This window comes from Ambystoma mexicanum, chromosome 4q (assembly GCF_040938575.1).
Source record: "Ambystoma mexicanum isolate Mex_15411 chromosome 4q, UKY_AmexF1_1, whole genome shotgun sequence".
NCBI classification, from domain to species: Eukaryota; Metazoa; Chordata; class Amphibia; order Caudata; family Ambystomatidae; genus Ambystoma; species Ambystoma mexicanum.
The window spans coordinates 183,920,484-183,937,833 of record NC_090928.1 but is presented as its reverse complement, the minus strand read 5'-3'; the positions used below and the strand labels follow the sequence as shown (position 1 = coordinate 183,937,833).

Genomic DNA, 17,350 nt, shown 5'->3' with positions numbered 1-17,350 from the left:
GGTGCTCTTCCGATATGGGGAAAACAAGAGCATTGATAAAAAAAGTGAGTTATTTAATAGCACCTGTTTAAACACAACTCCTAATTATAATTTGTAAAGGCATGGGACATTTACTGCCTGGGGAAAACAGAAATAGGTGTTACTTTAAAAAGAAGTGGAATTAAAAATTCCACCAGTTTTTTTAGCGCACAACTATGCAAAAAAAAAGTCCAAGAAAAAAGAGTAAAAAAGGGTGCAGAGATCATGTGGTTCTTTGGCCCCTTCAATTCTTCAAAATGTATTTATTTTACTCCTGAAGTTGTGCACCTTTTTTATAATTATTCTCGATTGCGCAGTCTAGGAAAGGAAGAACCCCGTGCCACCACACCTGAACGCGTTTTTGTCACAAAATATTCCTGTGACAAATTGACTTCGGCCCTGCAGGAGTACAAGGATGAGTACAGGCTAAAATGCCCACTCAACCCTCATACTTCTACAAACCAAGAGCCAACACAATCATGAAGGTAAAACGGGCGCAGTCAAGAGATATACCTCCTTCATCTTTTGTGGTAACGTGGGCAGAGGGAAGTCTATAGTCTTAAAATGGGTGTGAATGTGGTGCAACCCAAACAGCGGAAGTATAGCAGTCCAAAATAAAGGAATGACCACGCAAGGTTCTATACAAATATATACACAGTAATTAAACACACCATGTACCATAATAACTAACTAGAAAAGCACTACACAAAACCCACCCCTGGGTAAAGAACACAGAATAAGCAATGTTAGTAAGTGCAGCACTCTGGGTAATGAATGAATCAGGGGTGAAAAGCCATCAAAAGCAACAATGTTCTTGCAAAAGGATATGTACGTGCGAGAAAAAAGGGTTCAATGTGACCTAGCCAGTCTCCAGGGCCAACACATGGACCAAGGGGACAGTTAACAGTCATTAGTACCTTGTTTGCAGTTCTTGGTGGTTCAGCGGCAGGGAACCAGACACTTTGTGGTGTGTGAAGATCAGGAGAGAGCAAAAGGCAGCAGCAGAGATGTGTTCAATAGTTTTTGAAACATGCTCCAAGCAGTTCCACGGGGACAACACAAGAATATGGCTGTCTTGGATCTCAGGGTTCTGTGAGTCACAATCTAGGGGTTCAGGGGCAAAATGAGAACATGTCTCATGCCTCCAAACACGGGGGAGGCTGGCACACAACTGCAGGGGTCCTCCAGCATGGTGAGGTCTTGGGTACCACTGTGGCTGACAGAAAGTTGGTCTTGCTCCAGCAGCAGGTCGCCTTTTCGGTTGCTGTGAGTTCTACTTCAGGGACTCAGGAACAAGATAGGCCCTTGTTCTTGGGCTCCCAAACAGGAGCCTGGCACATAAATGCAAGGGTCCTCAAATGCGGTGATGTCTGGGGCATTGCTGTGGCTGGCAGAGAGGCAGGTGCTGTTCCAGCACAAGATCACCCCCAACGGTCCTGGGTGGGGACAGAGCTGGTATCTGCCTTGGAACACCTGCCTCCACCTCACAATTGGTGGAACTTCAGAGAGGATCGCTTGCTCAGTAGGGTCCAACAAAATCTTCTGGATTGTTCAAGATGAATCGAAATAATTCAAAGAAGTGGTGGGAGACCCCTTCTTTTTTAGGTAAAAGTCCCCAGGTGATTGGACCATAGCTAGCCTGCTTTAGGGGTCTGATCCCGGCTCATGAAATTAGTGGACTTTGCCCTCATGAGGTCACACCCAAAGTGATTTGTTCTAGAAGAAGTGGAGGGGACAGCAAAGAGAAAGAGAGGCAGAGAGTCTCAAGATGGCAGGACCTCCCAAAAACTGTACAGACCCCTCCCTTTCTCAATCAGATCAAATGCATTTAGAAATGCAGCCCCCTGGAGTGAGGCCTGGCTCTCTTTGAATGAATGGCTGTGCATCTTGGTTCCTTTGCCCAGGCCAGCGTCCTGTGTAGTGGCAGTCCTGAGGGAAAGCGTGTTACCCAATGGCCGCCCCCAGGCCCATAAGTGCAGAGCAAACAATGTGCTGTCTGTGACTTTGTGCGCGCATTCATTTTATTTACAGTCACTACCAACACGCAGCGTCGTGGTGCTGCAGGCTGCAAGTTTATAAATAAATAAATCATTGATTCACGTAGCCTCTCGCGTGGCTGTCAGGGCCTGACCACACAGGCCGCAGGGTGCGCCCCAATTCATGCAGTTTGCTTTTGCAATACTGCACGTAGCTCATAGTGCTGCGCGCAGCTGGCGTAATCCACATTATGTAGGAAGCAGGAGTGGAGCTAGAGCTGTGGCTCCGCCAGTATTAATGTATGCATAAACAGCGCAGCACTGCCCAAGACACAGCAGTCTTCTGTTCTCTGCCTATTAACAGAAGAATGTACGTTTCATTTCCCCGGATGTTTTGTCAGCTAATGACATTTATTATGTGACTGTGGGTAGGGGCAGGTGGGCGCACAAGCCTCCTCACTTGTTTCAGAGCCCAGAAGTACCACAGCAGAGCTGAGCCACAGGTGTGCAGTGCGGCCTTGCCTTGTGGTGGACCACTGGTCCCAGACCGGTAAGTAAAATAAGTAAGTTGTATACCATGTGCCAGTGCCAGGCTTGATTTTGTTCAGAGACCATAGGCATGGCACGTCAAATGCTCTTCTCATAAGTGCTAGATTTCGAGCAGAACATACAGCTGGATTTAAGATGACTGCAGATAGTTCTCTGTTCTCGGTAGGTCTCCATGAAGTCCCGTTTAACAAGAATACCTTACAGGCTTGCTGAATGGCTCAGTAGGACAGTGCCCCCACGTTGTTGGCATGTTTGCGAAGCTCTGGGAACACTTAATAGTTGCTTGGCAGCAGAGGCGTTGCTAGAGAGTGGGGGGGAACTGAGTGGGCTATAGCCCTGGGTCTTTTGGTTGTAGCCCCGGATAGAAGCTGAGGGGTCACAACCACAAAGGCTAGCTAGCCCGAGTCCCAAGAGTCCCAAAATTAGCATAGCCCCAGATCTTTTACATACCTAGCAACACCCCTGCTTTGCAGACAGCCACCTGTGCGTGCAGCCTTTGTGGTAAATGAGCAAAGGTGTTTTTATGTTTTCCTTTCCTTGAGGGCTTCAGCTCGTCCAAAGGCCAAAGATGGCATCAACCAAAAGAGCACATTAAAACGAAGTTGGGTGAGGTCTGATGGCCCATGACTATGAGGGTTTTCGCTTCTTGGGTGCTCAGGGCAGAGATTGCGCTCTCATTGAGGCTGGGTGCTTCAACAAGGTGCGCAGTCATGGGGCGAGGGCAATTTTCTTTATTTTCTAGGAGATGTTGAATTTCTTGTTTTGGGGGGGTTGGCAGGAGTACACAAGGGCTCTTTGTGGCTCTGTATGGAGTGGGTGGTTGGAAAATATTCAGAAAAATACAGACCCACCCCCTCCAAAAACTGGGTGAGCTCTGTGATTGGGTCCTACTGTATCATCAATTTTGATATTGACTTATTTCCCTAAATTTCTCTAATATTTGATCTTTCTTTTTTTTTGAGAGGGCGTTTGCTGAGGGTTCTGCTGTTTGTGGCACTTTTGGAATGTGTGTGGTTGTGCCAGTGACAAAAAGTTGCTCACCTGACTCGGGTGCACTGTGAACCTCCATTCAAAGGGTCCCCACTTTCCTTGCTTCTGGGTGGTCTGCGCACCCCCACCCTGTGTAGTGGGGGATAAAGTGAGGTGGAATTCAGACCCCCAATGTCCTCCTGTTTTTCGACGTTGGTGCCTCGAGTCTGCAGAGCACAAGCGTGTGGGATACACAGACTTGTGGATAATATGTTGAGTTGTTCTTTGAGTGTGGTTGAAAGTTTGAGAGTGAGATCTGTGGGGGCATTCAGGAGATGATGATCCGGGCCCGGTTTTACTTTGTATTCTGGGACCTGTAGTCAGGATTTCTCAATGTCAAGCTCAGAACTACACTTCCCAAAACGCTAAGTAAAAACCGGGACTGGAGCAGTATTTACTGACCAGAATCGGCATGCATGATAGATGCCCACTCAATTCTATGAAAAAATAAACCTGACTTGATATGCGTGCATCTCCCGAATGATCGGGTCCATGTCTAAATGACTTGCACCCTATTCCAAGGACCACGCGCTTCTGCTCAGGTTCTGAGGGTCGGAGCTGCACAGGGTCACATACATTGGTCAGGGCTGCACAGGTGCACGCTGCCCGAGCCCTCGGGGGTTACAGGGCCCCAGGCCTAAAATGAGATGGACAGAAATAGTGAGAGGCAGAGAAATACTTCAAAGGCACGGGGGTGAGAGAGAATGGTAAATAGGAAGTGAGTGCAGTGTTGTGTGTGGCCAGAATGCTCCTCTGGCCCCGTGAACCCCCCAGCCACAGAGCACACACAGGGACGTGCTTGCTGTCCGGGCTCCACAGTTGTTCTGCCGCAGCTGTGGCAATGCCCTGTTTATTGCAAACACACACGGCAGAGTTACGTCACTCTGCCACGTGTGTGCACTTAATGGGGAAAGCACCACACTCCTCCTTTTTCATATCAAACAACAACAGAAGGCAAATACAAACATGTCAAAATGGGTACACTGCACACAAGATGAACACTCCTTTATTAGCTTTCCTTACAGTCCCACAAGTCACTATCCAGCCGGTGGGCTGGGCACACCAGTTCAGGGGTCCAATATATACCCATTGAGATGGGCCGGTTTCCCCCTCCAGACCCTTTGGGGATATCTCCTGCCTGCCTCCTGGATCGGGCACTCCACACCTGCGTCCCCCTGACCTAGGGGTCCCAGCGGATCGGGCAGGCCACCGCACTGGTCCGGTATCTCACCACAGTCTCTTCTTAGAATCTCTTCCGGCCTGGTCTCGCCCACCTTCTTGAAGAAACTGGCATTGCAGGTCACTTTGGCAGTACCATCCAATGCAGTCACCATTGAGCCCCGCACTGACATCACATCCATTGGACCAGCCTCATATGTTAGTAAGAGCTTGCCTTGTGGATGCCAGTTATTCACAAGTACTTCATCCCGAGGGATCAGTTGCTGAGGTCGGAGCCCTCGGTTTGGATCCTCCTCTCCCGCTCCACCTGAGGGTCATCAGTTACATTTGGTTCCCGCTCCTGCATTTCAGGGAGCAGACCCCTTGGACACCGCTGAAACATTGTATCCGTTGGTGTCACTCCAGTGGAGGCATGGGGGGCGGTTCTGTATTCCCTCAGGAAGTGATACAGCGCCCATTGCAGGCAGTGTCCTTGGCCATGGGTAATGCAGAAAACCTTGTTCAGAGTCCTTATGAATCTTTCAGCTTCACCATTGCTACGGGCCAGACTGGTGTAATCTTCCAAAGCAGTATTCCATAATCTCCCATCAGCTGGGCAAAGCTGTCGACTTGGAATGGGGGTCCGTTGTCTGAACACAGGGTCTGCAGCAGGCCGTGAGCGGCGAAGATCTTTTCGAGGGCCACTGCCACCTTGTCAAAAGAGACCGATTGCACGAACTTCACCTCGGGGTACCTTGACCACTCATCCACCAACACCAGAAAATGAGTGTCCAGGCCCATGGACCCAAAATCAGCATGGACATTCTCCCATGGTCTAGTTCCTCAGGGCATTGTCTCAATGAGGGGCTCCCTTTGTGCTGGGGCAGCTGCCTGGCCCCGCAAACAGGCAGAGACAAACTCCTCCACCCGTCCCTCAAGGTCTGGAAACCAAACCTTCAGTCTTAGCCGTGTATTTGTTTTTGCAATTCCTTGGTGCCCCTTGTTGAGCTAGCTCAATGACTTGGGGGACCTTGCACAATGGTATGACAATGCGGTCACCCGTGAGCAACAGCCCTGACTGAACAACCGTCAGTTCATCTTTTACTCTGCATATAATTGTTCTAGCGGTGACTGCGCATCCTGGGTCCTGTGTGCCATCGTGTCCACCACTGACTTCGATGATGCTTGCTGAAGGGCTACTTTTAGTATTCAGAAGCACTCATCTTCAGCTGCTGCCTTTTCCAGCTCCTAAAAAGGCACCAAGTTTGGGGTTGCCACTTCCAAAATCAGCCTCACGTGTTCGTCAACCTCCTCCCCACTGATGTTACAATGTCCTTCCACCTCGCCACTGGGGTGCCTAGACAGATAATCTGCAGCGTTATTACTGCCAGGCCGATATACCAGCCAGACCCCATATTCCAAGAGCACCAGAATCCACCTCTCACTCCGGGCCGGAGGTTTGGAAGACGAGCCAGCCATGATGGGCAGCAGAGGCTTGTGGTCAGTTTCCACCGTCACCAGCCGTCCCAGCATGTACAGGCGAAAATGCTGACACCCCCATAGGACTGCTAGAGCCCCGATTTGCGAGTATCGCTGCTCTGTCTCCGACAGTGCCTTGCTCGCGTAGGCAATCAACCTAATCTCCCCATTAGCGTCCGTTTGGGTCAGAACTGCACCCAGACCAAAAGGGCTGGCATCCACTACGATCCACCGTGATCTCTGACATCAAAGATGGATCAAAAAACATCATAGTGTCCTCGGCCATCAGCGCTCCCTTCACATCTACGAAGGCGGCCTGCTCCAGTGAATCCCATTACTACATTGCCTGTTTCTTGGTGAGACTCCTCAGGGGCTCTGACTTGGAGGCAAGGTTTCGGATGAACCGGCCACAGTAGGTGACCATTCCCAAGAAACTCTGGACTACAGACACATTCTCAGGGGGCCTCACCTCCACAATGTCCTTGACCTTTCGGGGGTCAGGTGACATGCCTCCCTCCTTGAACACAAATCCGAAAAACTCAATGGGCCTCATTACGAGTCTGGCGGGGTAAAACCGCCTGGTTACCGCCGGACTCGTATTACCATTCCGCCTCCGTGATTCCCGGAATTACCGGGGCATTACAACCCTGGTTTTCCGGGAATCACAGAGGCGGAATGGTGTTAATACCCATTCCCATCGAGTCCGTTGGGACTCGATGGGAATGGGGATCATGGAAACACCGGCAGCATCTCGTAATGCTGCCGGTGTTTCCTCGGCCGCCTGCAGGCGGGCGGTGTTAAACCCGCCAGGTCAGACCTGGCGGGAACATCACCTCCCACCTGCAGGAGTCGGGATCAGGCGGTCCAGAAACAACGGTGGCGGCGGGTTTACCGCCACCGTTATTTCCGGACTGCCTGAATTATAATGAGGCCCAATGTCTTTCTGGAGGAATTTACATTTTTCCTTATGCAAGGTCAGTCTGAGTGCCTGCAGCCGTTCCAGGGTTCTCACGAGCCTCTTCATGTGCTCTGCCTCAGTCTTTGCAAACGCCAGGATGTTTTCACTGATGTTGAGGACCCCATCGAGGTCTGCCAGGGCCCCACGGATGATGTTCTGGAACACCTCTGCCACAGAAGACCCCCCGAAGCTTAGGCGCTTGTACCTGTAGAGACCTTGGTGCGTAGTAACAGTGGTTATATACCTTGAGTATGGATGTAACACCGCTTGGTGGTAGCCCGCCCGTAGGTCAAGCTTTGAGAAGAAGCAGGATCTTGCAACTCGACAATGATGTCATTGATCGTGGGCATGAGGTGTCCTCCATGCTTGATGGCCTTGTTTGGGAGCCTCATGTCCAAACTAATCTTCACTGAATTAGGTTGCTTTGGCTTCCTTGCAATGAATATTGGGGGTACCCACGGAGTCGGTCCATCCACTTTCTCAATGACATCGAGCGCAACCACCAAATTGTCCAGTTTCTTATCAACCAGGTCCCGCAGATGCAATGGGACTCTACGATGTTTGAACGCAGTAGGTTGTACGACTCATCAATGTACAGTCTCACCGGTTCGCCGGCCATTCGGCCTATTCCTTCAAACAGCCGGCTGTATTTCGCGAGCAGCCCCTGTATGTCTTCCACATATACTGAATAGGCGAACCTCACAATGCCCAACGCTTCGGCTGCCGCACAGCTCCGGAGAGTGTTGCTGCTGACACTCATTACATAGAAATGGGCCTTGATGGATGGCCCTCCATACTCAACCTTTGCCACAAATGTCCCAGGCCTATGGGATGGGCTACTCCCCGCCAAAAGTGAATATCCGTGCCCTGGGCTTCTGTGGTGTGGGCAGCGCCACCATGGCATCATAGTGCACCCTGGCCACTACATTGGCTGATGCCCCTATGTTCACCAGCACTAGTACCATTGACTTGTTGACTTTCACGAGGCACCTTTACTGCCTTCTGGTGGTGGCGCGTAGCGCACTGACACTCGAGATGAAGAAAATGTTCTCATCCTCCTCTTCATCTTTGTGAGTCGCACAATCCTAACCTTGTTCTACCTGGGAGACATTGGGCAGGCGCTGTGGCCTGAAGAAACCTGCCCTCACTGGCCTCCTTGGTACCACAACCGGCACTGGTGTCCTAGACATACAGACATAATCGTCAAATGCCCCACAACATCCACAGGCTTTCCCCTGCACTGGGCATTCTGCGGGATGTGGAAGGTCACACCCACACTTGATGCAGGATTTGAAGGCGTCCGGCACCTCTGTCTCGCTGGCCACCACTTGGACGCTGGGCCCCTTTTACACCTTGACTGCGGGCCACAGCACACATTTCCTCCTTCTTTCCTGGACGTATTGCTGCATCCATTTTCGAAGCCCGCAATTCCTACACCTCATGGCATCGGCCAAGCGCCAAAATGCGGGGTAGCATTAGTCCGGGTTCACGCAGCACCTGTCTGCATAGTGTTCACAGCCTTGTATGAGTTGATTCCTGACCATCGTTTGGGGGTTTTCCCAAGCACACAACAGTGACATCTGGCGCAGTCGTCCTTAGAAAGTGTCCAGAGACTCATTGTCTTTCTGTCTGGCAATGCACATCACGAAGCGTTCCTAATCCGTGTTGGCCAGCAGCATGAAACTGTGTTCTTAGCTGCCTTGTATGATGCATCCGCAGGTGTCAAGGACTGAAAGACTTCATGTACCACTGGTCCAGCTGAGTAGAGAAGTGTGGCCACTTTACTATCCTCATCCGTCTCACCAGTGGCCCGGAAGTATATGTCAAGCCGATCTATCCAAAGCCGCCACTTTGGTCCCAAGCTTGATGGTGCCCCAGAAATATCAAACTCAGGCATTGGTGTGAGCACGCGCTGCTGTCGCTGCGCCCATGCCCGCACTGGGCCTGCTGTTCCTGCCACCAGCGGCATGGCTCCTGCACCGCCATCCTGGTCATTCATGGTGGTTAGCGCACGAGCAGCCCACGATTATACTGGGGCCGCAACTAACAGATGCCCACTTCCAGGCAAATGCACCAAAATATTGAGTGTGATGATGTTGGCTAACACTCCCCTCCGGCTAGTCCTGATGAATTCCTCTCCACCAAACACATGGTCACAAAGTGCTTCCCCTGGCACCCTGTCCAGAATGTCCAAAAATTGTGCGTGCAGCCACTCTTCGCTACTCCACCCTAGGGCTTGCTGTCTCTGCAGCCTGCTACACCAATGTCCAAATAGCCAGGAATAATAGGATAGTATCCCCAGTCTAGATACTGGAAGTCCCAAAAATTGAGTGGGGTTGGGCCCAGGGAACTTAGAAGACAAAACAAAATAGGCCTCCCCTTTCTCCTCACCTCACACTCGACATGTGGAAAGTGTCAAAAACACTTCAAACGTGATGAATGTGCATCACAAAGATGCCCCCTGTTCAAGTGTTTCAAATAATTCCACGTCGGGGCGCACAAGCACTCCTATCAGGAGCTGGATCCCTCATCACCGTGTGGAGAAAATGGCGTCCGAACGCGTGGGGTTTTCCTGGCTCCGGCTCCGCAGCATGAAGATGGGAGAAAAATGCCTCCACTTTGTTTGTCACCGCCTGTGCCCGGGTCCGCATCAGGATCACTCCCACAACTCGTCGCCACTGTTGTATGTGGCCAGAATGACCCTTCCGGTCCCCGTGAACCCCCCCCAGCAGCAGAGCATGCACAGAGATGTGCTTCCTGTCCAGGCTCCACGGTCGCTCGGCCGTGGCAACGCACCGTTTATTGCAAACACAAGTGGCTGAGTTACGTCACTCCACTGCATGTGTGCCCTTAAAGGGGCAGGCACCACATGCAGGAGAAAGAGGCTGGAAACAGAAAAATGTAGAGGCACATGGGCCAGAAAGAAACAAACGTTCAAGAGATAGATGGCACAGAGGGGAGAGAGGAATCGGAGATACAGCAGTCAGATCGGAGATATACCGGTGTACAAGCGAGTTCACTGGCACAGAGCTCTGAGACAGACCATAAGAGGGCAGAAAAAGAGAGAGAGGAGGAGGGACAAGTGAGAGGCATTGAGCATGCATTATGCATACATGATTTAGGTCACAAAAAGTCTGCTCTTCAATTGGCAGGTGGAAAATAAATGTATCCAGAGATCTGCACTCACATCGCCGCAGGAATGGCAGTGCTTTCCCTTGTTTGCCACTTAGCTTCAGCTAGGGGTAGGTGTACAATAAGGCAGCCGGAGCAGGTCGGCCGTATCTGGGACAGCAACAGTTGCGATTCCTTTCAGGACAGGCTCCTCCGATGACGCGTTACAAACAAATACATTCAAAAAATGTGCGACTGTGGCTGCAGCACCCTCTCTTCCTGGATGTGCGACCTGCAGCTCCAGGCAGCCTTCTTTCTTGCAGTCATCCCTCAGGCCACTTGCACAGTCTCTCCATCCAGCGCCCCAGCCAGCCACATCCTGATTAGACAGAGGACTGGACTGAAGACAGTCAGACAGGACTTGAGGGCCCGGCTGGGCGTGGAACATGGCACAAAACGCAGGGAGACTGGAGAATGAGATCATCTCTCCTCAGGGCTGCCAAATTAGCAGCCTGCCAAGAACACCTTCGCTCTCCCCATAATACTCACATGTCCATCTCTCTACACATTACACAACAAAGGCAATAAACCTGGGCCTCTGGCTGCACAGTTGACAAAAGCCCAGCAACTACTAATGTAAAAGCATTTAATTGTTAGCAGATTAATGCTTATGCATACATTTCGAGGCACCAGTGTTAGCACTTCACCTGCATGTCAGGAGAGTGATTTAAGGGTAGGGTTGGGGGATATGAGACAGCTCATTCTCACAGCAGCTTTTAAGTGTGTTTTCCGGTGTGAAGGAGAGAGTTAACTGCTTGTAACATTGAAGCTGCAGAATAGTGTCATGCATAAATAAGTTATATGCCCCAACACAAGTAGGTTTGCTCCTCCAAACAGTCTCTGAAGTTAGTCACTTGGCCAACATGTGAAGGTTAGCTCCCCTCCCGACCCATACATTTAGTCTCTGTGCCCCCAGGGATGGCATCAGGGTTCTTCAACCTTTTTAAATTAAAGGGCCCTCAAGCCTTAGGGGGGCCCCCATCAACTGCCCCCATGTTACTAGTCGACAGTGTTATGACACAGCAATATATTCCTTTTTCATCTGGGCCTTTAAATGTGTGCTTTGCAGCACTTGCCTTACAAGCTGTGTTTTCTGGAGCCCTTCGGACTGTCACTTCCCCTGGGGTATCCAAAAATCTTAGCACCTTGCTTCACTTTTCAGAGGGAATTTGGTGTTTAATGAATATCCCTGCTGGCTTGACGTCACGTGTTAATCTGCGGCTATTAACCTTATAATGTATGCATGGGTGGGGGACGCCTCAGACAGTTTTCGCTCTAAGCAAGGGGTGGGGGAAGGAACTATCATGTTGAAATGGGCCCCACACACCTTGAGCCGGGCCTGTGTGCACGTCATATCTGCATATATGGGAGCGTGGAAGGTCATGTTTGTGTGGGTTTGGCAGAAAAATTGCACATTTTGAAATGGGGGTTCAAAGGAATGTGTAAGCAGAAAGGTGCTGCCAATCGTGTGGGATTGTAATAATGTTTTGAATATGTTATTGTTTGGTTTGCAGTGAGAGTGTGAAATGTGTGATAATAAAACGGTGGGCGTGTTATGCCACGAATGTGAGAAGTTGGTCTGGCCTCAGTTATTTAGGGAATTTGGGCTACAGCAGGATGCTATGTAGCTTACCGGATGGGGGAGAGCGGTTCCCAACTGCCCATGTTAGTCCATGGTGCAACCCCGTAGGTGCTAACAGCACCAAGGTGTAACAGGGTAGTGGGGGTGAGCACCCTGAACCACCTGCCGCCTCATAATCGAGGCGCAGGCAGGAAATGGGAAGTGGGCCATAAACATGGCACCTATAACTAGAGCCCATGCAGGGGGATCGGTCGCTTTGCACGCCCGCTCCTTTGCAGCAGGTCAGCGTTGTCCCACCAAACTCACCCTATCATGTAATTTCCGCCCCACCATCTTTCAAAGTCGCCAGCCGCCAATGGTGCTACCCGTCCTTTACAAAGAGAAAAAAAATAATCAATCCTCTAAGGCCAGTACTGTCACTGGACAGGGGTGGGCCTTGTCTGGGGAAATACACATAACCCTTCCACAGCTGAACTGGGCCCACAGGGCTGATACATGTGCAACGATGCTGGCTACCATACCCTGACTCAGGCATGACATATATTTACAGTTTTATGTGCCACCAGGACATCATCTTCAGGGTTATGTAGTTTTTAAAACAAGAGTACATATTTTGAAGGCAGTCCTTGTGCTGCAGAGACGTGAGTGTCAGTGCAGCTGTCAAGAGGGCACCTGTGGCCTCCATACCTGCTCTGTGGCATTGGTAGAGCAGGTGCTGCAAATCAGGATACGGATGCACAAGGCATACACTCTGCTTATGGCACAGAGCTCATGAAAGGGGAATCTGATTACCAGATTTCCCTTACAGAGATGGAATTACCTGTGTCTTTTTATCATTTAATTAAAAAATCAAAAAAGCCAGGGTTTTCACACCTTTGTCAGATGGCAATTCACCACAATTCCACAAACTCATTATGATTTCGACAACACAACAGTGTTTTTAAAACTACAAACTGGTAGGTACCAAAAGAGTTCCGTATTTTAAATCTGCTGTTGTCTAAAAGAGGCCATTACACACACAACCCCTAAGCAAACCAGCAGAGAATCTGCACAGAATATTTGCTCGGACTCTCTAATGAATCCCTGTCTAAACCAATCCAGAGATGGTAAACTTTGCCTGCCAGAGTTTAATGTCATGTCTTTGGTTCACCTGAAGAAGCAATGTATCTACACTTTCAGATGGGATGTTCCTCTCTCAGCCACTCCACTTTCTCAGCTGTGATTGGAATATAACAACACTGATAGAACCGAGCGTCAGTGTTTTCCATCATTCCGCATATGAACTTAGTGATAACTGAATGAGTGACCGATTGCACTTGGGGAGCACCAAAACAACTAAGAGTAGTACACAGTGATTTCTCTGTTGCACACTATATCATCAACCATGGGTTAAATTGGTGCATTTTACCACCAATATTTTGAGAAACATTGGGTAAAAGGCAGTACAATTGACACTTGGTTCTGGGGGTAAATATTCCATTCCACTAGGAGCCATATTCCCAAAAAGTACGCAGCAGCATTTTTCAATGCATTGTCATTACGCCTTTGTCCACAATATGTGCCAGCATTGTCATTGTAAAACACACTTCCTGTGGCCACCTCGCAAAACATATTCTGGTATTCTGCCAGTGTAAGAAGGCATGTTTATGCATGCAGTGCTAAAAAATACTAGTGTTGCATCTGTAACAACTCACTCATGTTGCTGTGCAAATAATTATAGTATTGCAAATGCAAGAACACACTGATGTTTATGTGCTTAATAATGCGGGTCCCGCCACTGTGGGAGATATGAGAATTCTGCATGTGCCAGTATTGCCACTGTAATGCCACATTCATGTTGGCTGAACCTAATCAATCCAATATTGCCACTGTCAAATCACATTCATGTTGGCTGTGCTCAATAATCTCAGCATGGCTACAGTAATAACAAACGCATGTTGGCTGTGCCAAATAATGTCAGTATTGCCACTGTAAAAAGACAATGGAATGCTATCTGCACAACTATGGGCCAGCATTGCTACTGCAAGAACGCACACATGTTAGCTGTGCTCAATAATGCAACTATTAAAACTGTAAGCACACAGTCATGTTGGTTTGCCCAAAGATACCAGTAATGCTACTAGAAGGAGACATTGTAATGCTGGTTGTGCCAATAGGTGACACGTATACCACTTTAAGAACACATTCAGGCTGGGGGCAGCCAATAATGCTAGAAATGCAGCTGTGAGAGCAGTCTCTTACTTCTATGCCTAATAATGGCATATTGCCATCGTAAGATGGCATTGTCATATTGGCTGTGACAATATGGACCCATATTGGCAATGTAATAAGACCCTCATTTTGGCTGTGCACAATAACATCAAGATTACCACTGTAACAACACACTCAGGTAATGCCAGAAATGGCCCTGTAACAACACAATCCTTTTAGCAGTGGCCAACAATGCCAGTATTGTCACTGTTAGAAGCCATTATCATGATGGCTGTGCCAATTACGTCAGTATTGCCACTATAAGACACACACATGTTGTCCATGACAATAATGCCATTATTGCAACTATAGGGACACAGTCACATTGCTGTGACCAATAAATCCATTATCGCCACTGCAAGACATTGTACTGCTGGATGTACCAATAGTGCCACTGTAAGAACAGACTCGTGCTGGCTGTGCCTAATAACCCAGTTTTGCCAGTGAAAGAATACACTCAGGTTGGCTGTGCCCTATAATGCCAGTATTTCCACTATACACACACTCATGCAACTTGTGTCACAGTATGAAGATGCTTTCATGTTGATTTGCCCAATAATTATATGATTGCCACTTTAGAAGGCTTGTTCAGGCGTTCTACACCAATATAGGGCAGTATTGCCACATACCACTGTGTCTTTCAGCCAGTGTCCAAATGAAGCCCCACCTGTCATCAGAAATTGCTGCTGGCACCTCCACTGTAACGTGTGTCCCCTACAAAATCACCATGGAGCCACAAACACAGAATACACACTTCCCTAGATGCCAATGTCAGTCCCTGTGCATCCCAAAGCTACAGAAGAGCTTGACATAGTCCAAAGTAAGCCAAATTACTCTATGAATATCTACTATTCCTGCCTTGAATGACCCCTACACAAAGACTCCAACAATGACATCTTAGCACTCACCGCAATCTTCCAATTCTGTTGATTCTTGCAGACAGCATTCTGTTCTACTCTCCTCTGTTACCGGTGTTGTTTAAAACGAAGCAGCTCAGTCCGCATTTTATTTATATTTTCTATGTAATTGGTTAGTTCTATTAATTCTGTATTTAGTTTTATTATATGATGACCAAAAGACCAGTTAGATGGAGCATATCAAATAACATGAAAAACGTATGTTCACCCTACCCACGCCCTTTTGCGACTGTTCCGCAAATTGATGCATATTTTACTGGTCTATGAGGTAGCAAATTGCGGTCCATGCCTTGGGTCACATGAATGGAAACCTCCCTTGACACTAACCATTGATTAGTCTGGAGCACTGGGCAAAAAATGCTAGGGAGTACCAGGGGTGGGCCAAGAGGCATGAACATAGGACACCACCTTTCTTGCCCATCTGGGCGCAGCAGCGATTAGACATTTGCAGCAATCCCTGTCCATAAGAAATCCTACAAGGAAGCAATAACATCACACAACGCGGTATCAGGTTTAGGCTAATTCCAGTTCTTCACCTAAAACAGCATTGGTCTATGGGCTAATTCATGATTGTGCCATTCAAAGTCATAATACCAATATAACTTGCCAGCGAAACACTTAGTAAAACTCGTTGCAGGCTTCATGTGGATGTGTTTGTACCGTCACTCATACTGTAAGACTAGTACCAAGAACAGCTCCAAAAGATGGAGGTGCAACTTTGATTTACTAACTGTGAGGGGGAGGTGTTCCAGCACACAAATAAGACCCCATATCCCTTCAATTTCATCCTTTATTGGCACGCTTCAAGAGCTTGGCTTCCACAATTCTTTTCAATTCCTTGATGGGGTCCTTAGCTGATACGTTCAAGTTTAAGTACCACACCTATGCAAATGGCACTTAGCTATGAACCCTCTTTAAACAGGGACAGGACAACCACACTATCCCCACTGATACATTCTCTAGTGTCACCACCTGTATACAACACTCCCACCCATGGATACGAGTTAGTTAGCTGGCACTAAACAGAGATAAGTCTAACATTCTTATATTTGGCTCAGTATCACTACTCTCCATTCCATACTGTACTCTACATTTTTCTGACAGCTGGAAGATGAAGAACATGAAGAAACAGGTCAACATGGTAAACAAATAAGGTACAACAACCGAAAGCAGCCAAAGACCGTATTCTCTACTTGAACACCAGCACAAACCATTCCGTTGTGTGGGCTCCAAATCTGTACATATGTGTTTATTGCAACTCTACCACGTTTTAGATTCTGAAAAAAACAAGCTGGCAAAACCTCCTCTAGGCTGAAAACCAGAGACCAAGCTCAGGCATCCCCTGGTGCACTCCACTGACAGCAGTGCTGTCCCAGAAGAGGATTGACATTCAGGTCTGCGCCATGCTTCACAGTGAGTCCCACACTGCTTAGACAGAGCCTTCAAAAAATGGCAAATTTAGAGATGATGTGTGTGCCTCCAAACACATTGGGCCTCATTACGACAATGGAGGTAGCCATGCCGCTTTTAGCGGCATGGCTACCCCCATACTGGGTACCGGGTCCGGGTTCCCTGAATGGGTAAATACCGGGCCATTCCGACCTTGGAGGGCCCGGTATTTCCCCATTCAAGGAACCCGGACCTGGTACATCCCCATTCCCATTTGAGCCCCCATGGGCTCAATGGGAATGGGGAGGATGCTAAAAACGGGCCCATTAATGACGGCCTGTTGTTAGCATCCTGATCTGCTTGCGGGAGCTGCTAAGGACGCCTGGTTTAACGAGGCGTCCTTAGCGAGACCGTCGAGCAGACCTCGTAATGAGGCGGTAGGGGGTTAACAGCGCTGGCAGCTCTACCGGTGCCGTTAACCCCCTACCGCCACGGTAGTAATGAGGCTCATTATGTTGTTTGTCCTTCCCCATCTGTTCGTGCCATGTTCCCACAGTGGAATGCTTACCCTCCTGAAGACCCCACTGTTCTTGAGTTAGGAAGGAAGCTTTTTCCAGGCAGGTTTTTGTCATTATCCTGAAGTGGGAGAATGGGAGAAAAAGCTCCCCCCAATCTTCTCGCGACCATGGCCTAGAGGATTGCGGCCCAGACACCCGCAACGAGATGAATTCGTCTATCTACCAGACGACCAAATACCCTGGTTCAAGAACATAAGGATATGCCCACCAGCCTGCCCTACTCAAGCCGACACCTGAGGCATGGATGAACTCGACTAAGACCTCAACAACAAGCACCCACATCGTTAGAGATACCA

The 17,350-nt window shown here is 48.9% G+C and overlaps 1 long non-coding RNA gene across 1 annotated transcript in view; it reads right to left on the bottom strand.

The window, feature by feature from the left end:
* Positions 1–17,350, bottom strand: part of LOC138468490 (uncharacterized) — a 1,478,099-nt gene that overhangs the window by 28,198 nt on the left and 1,432,551 nt on the right. The window lies entirely within an intron of this gene.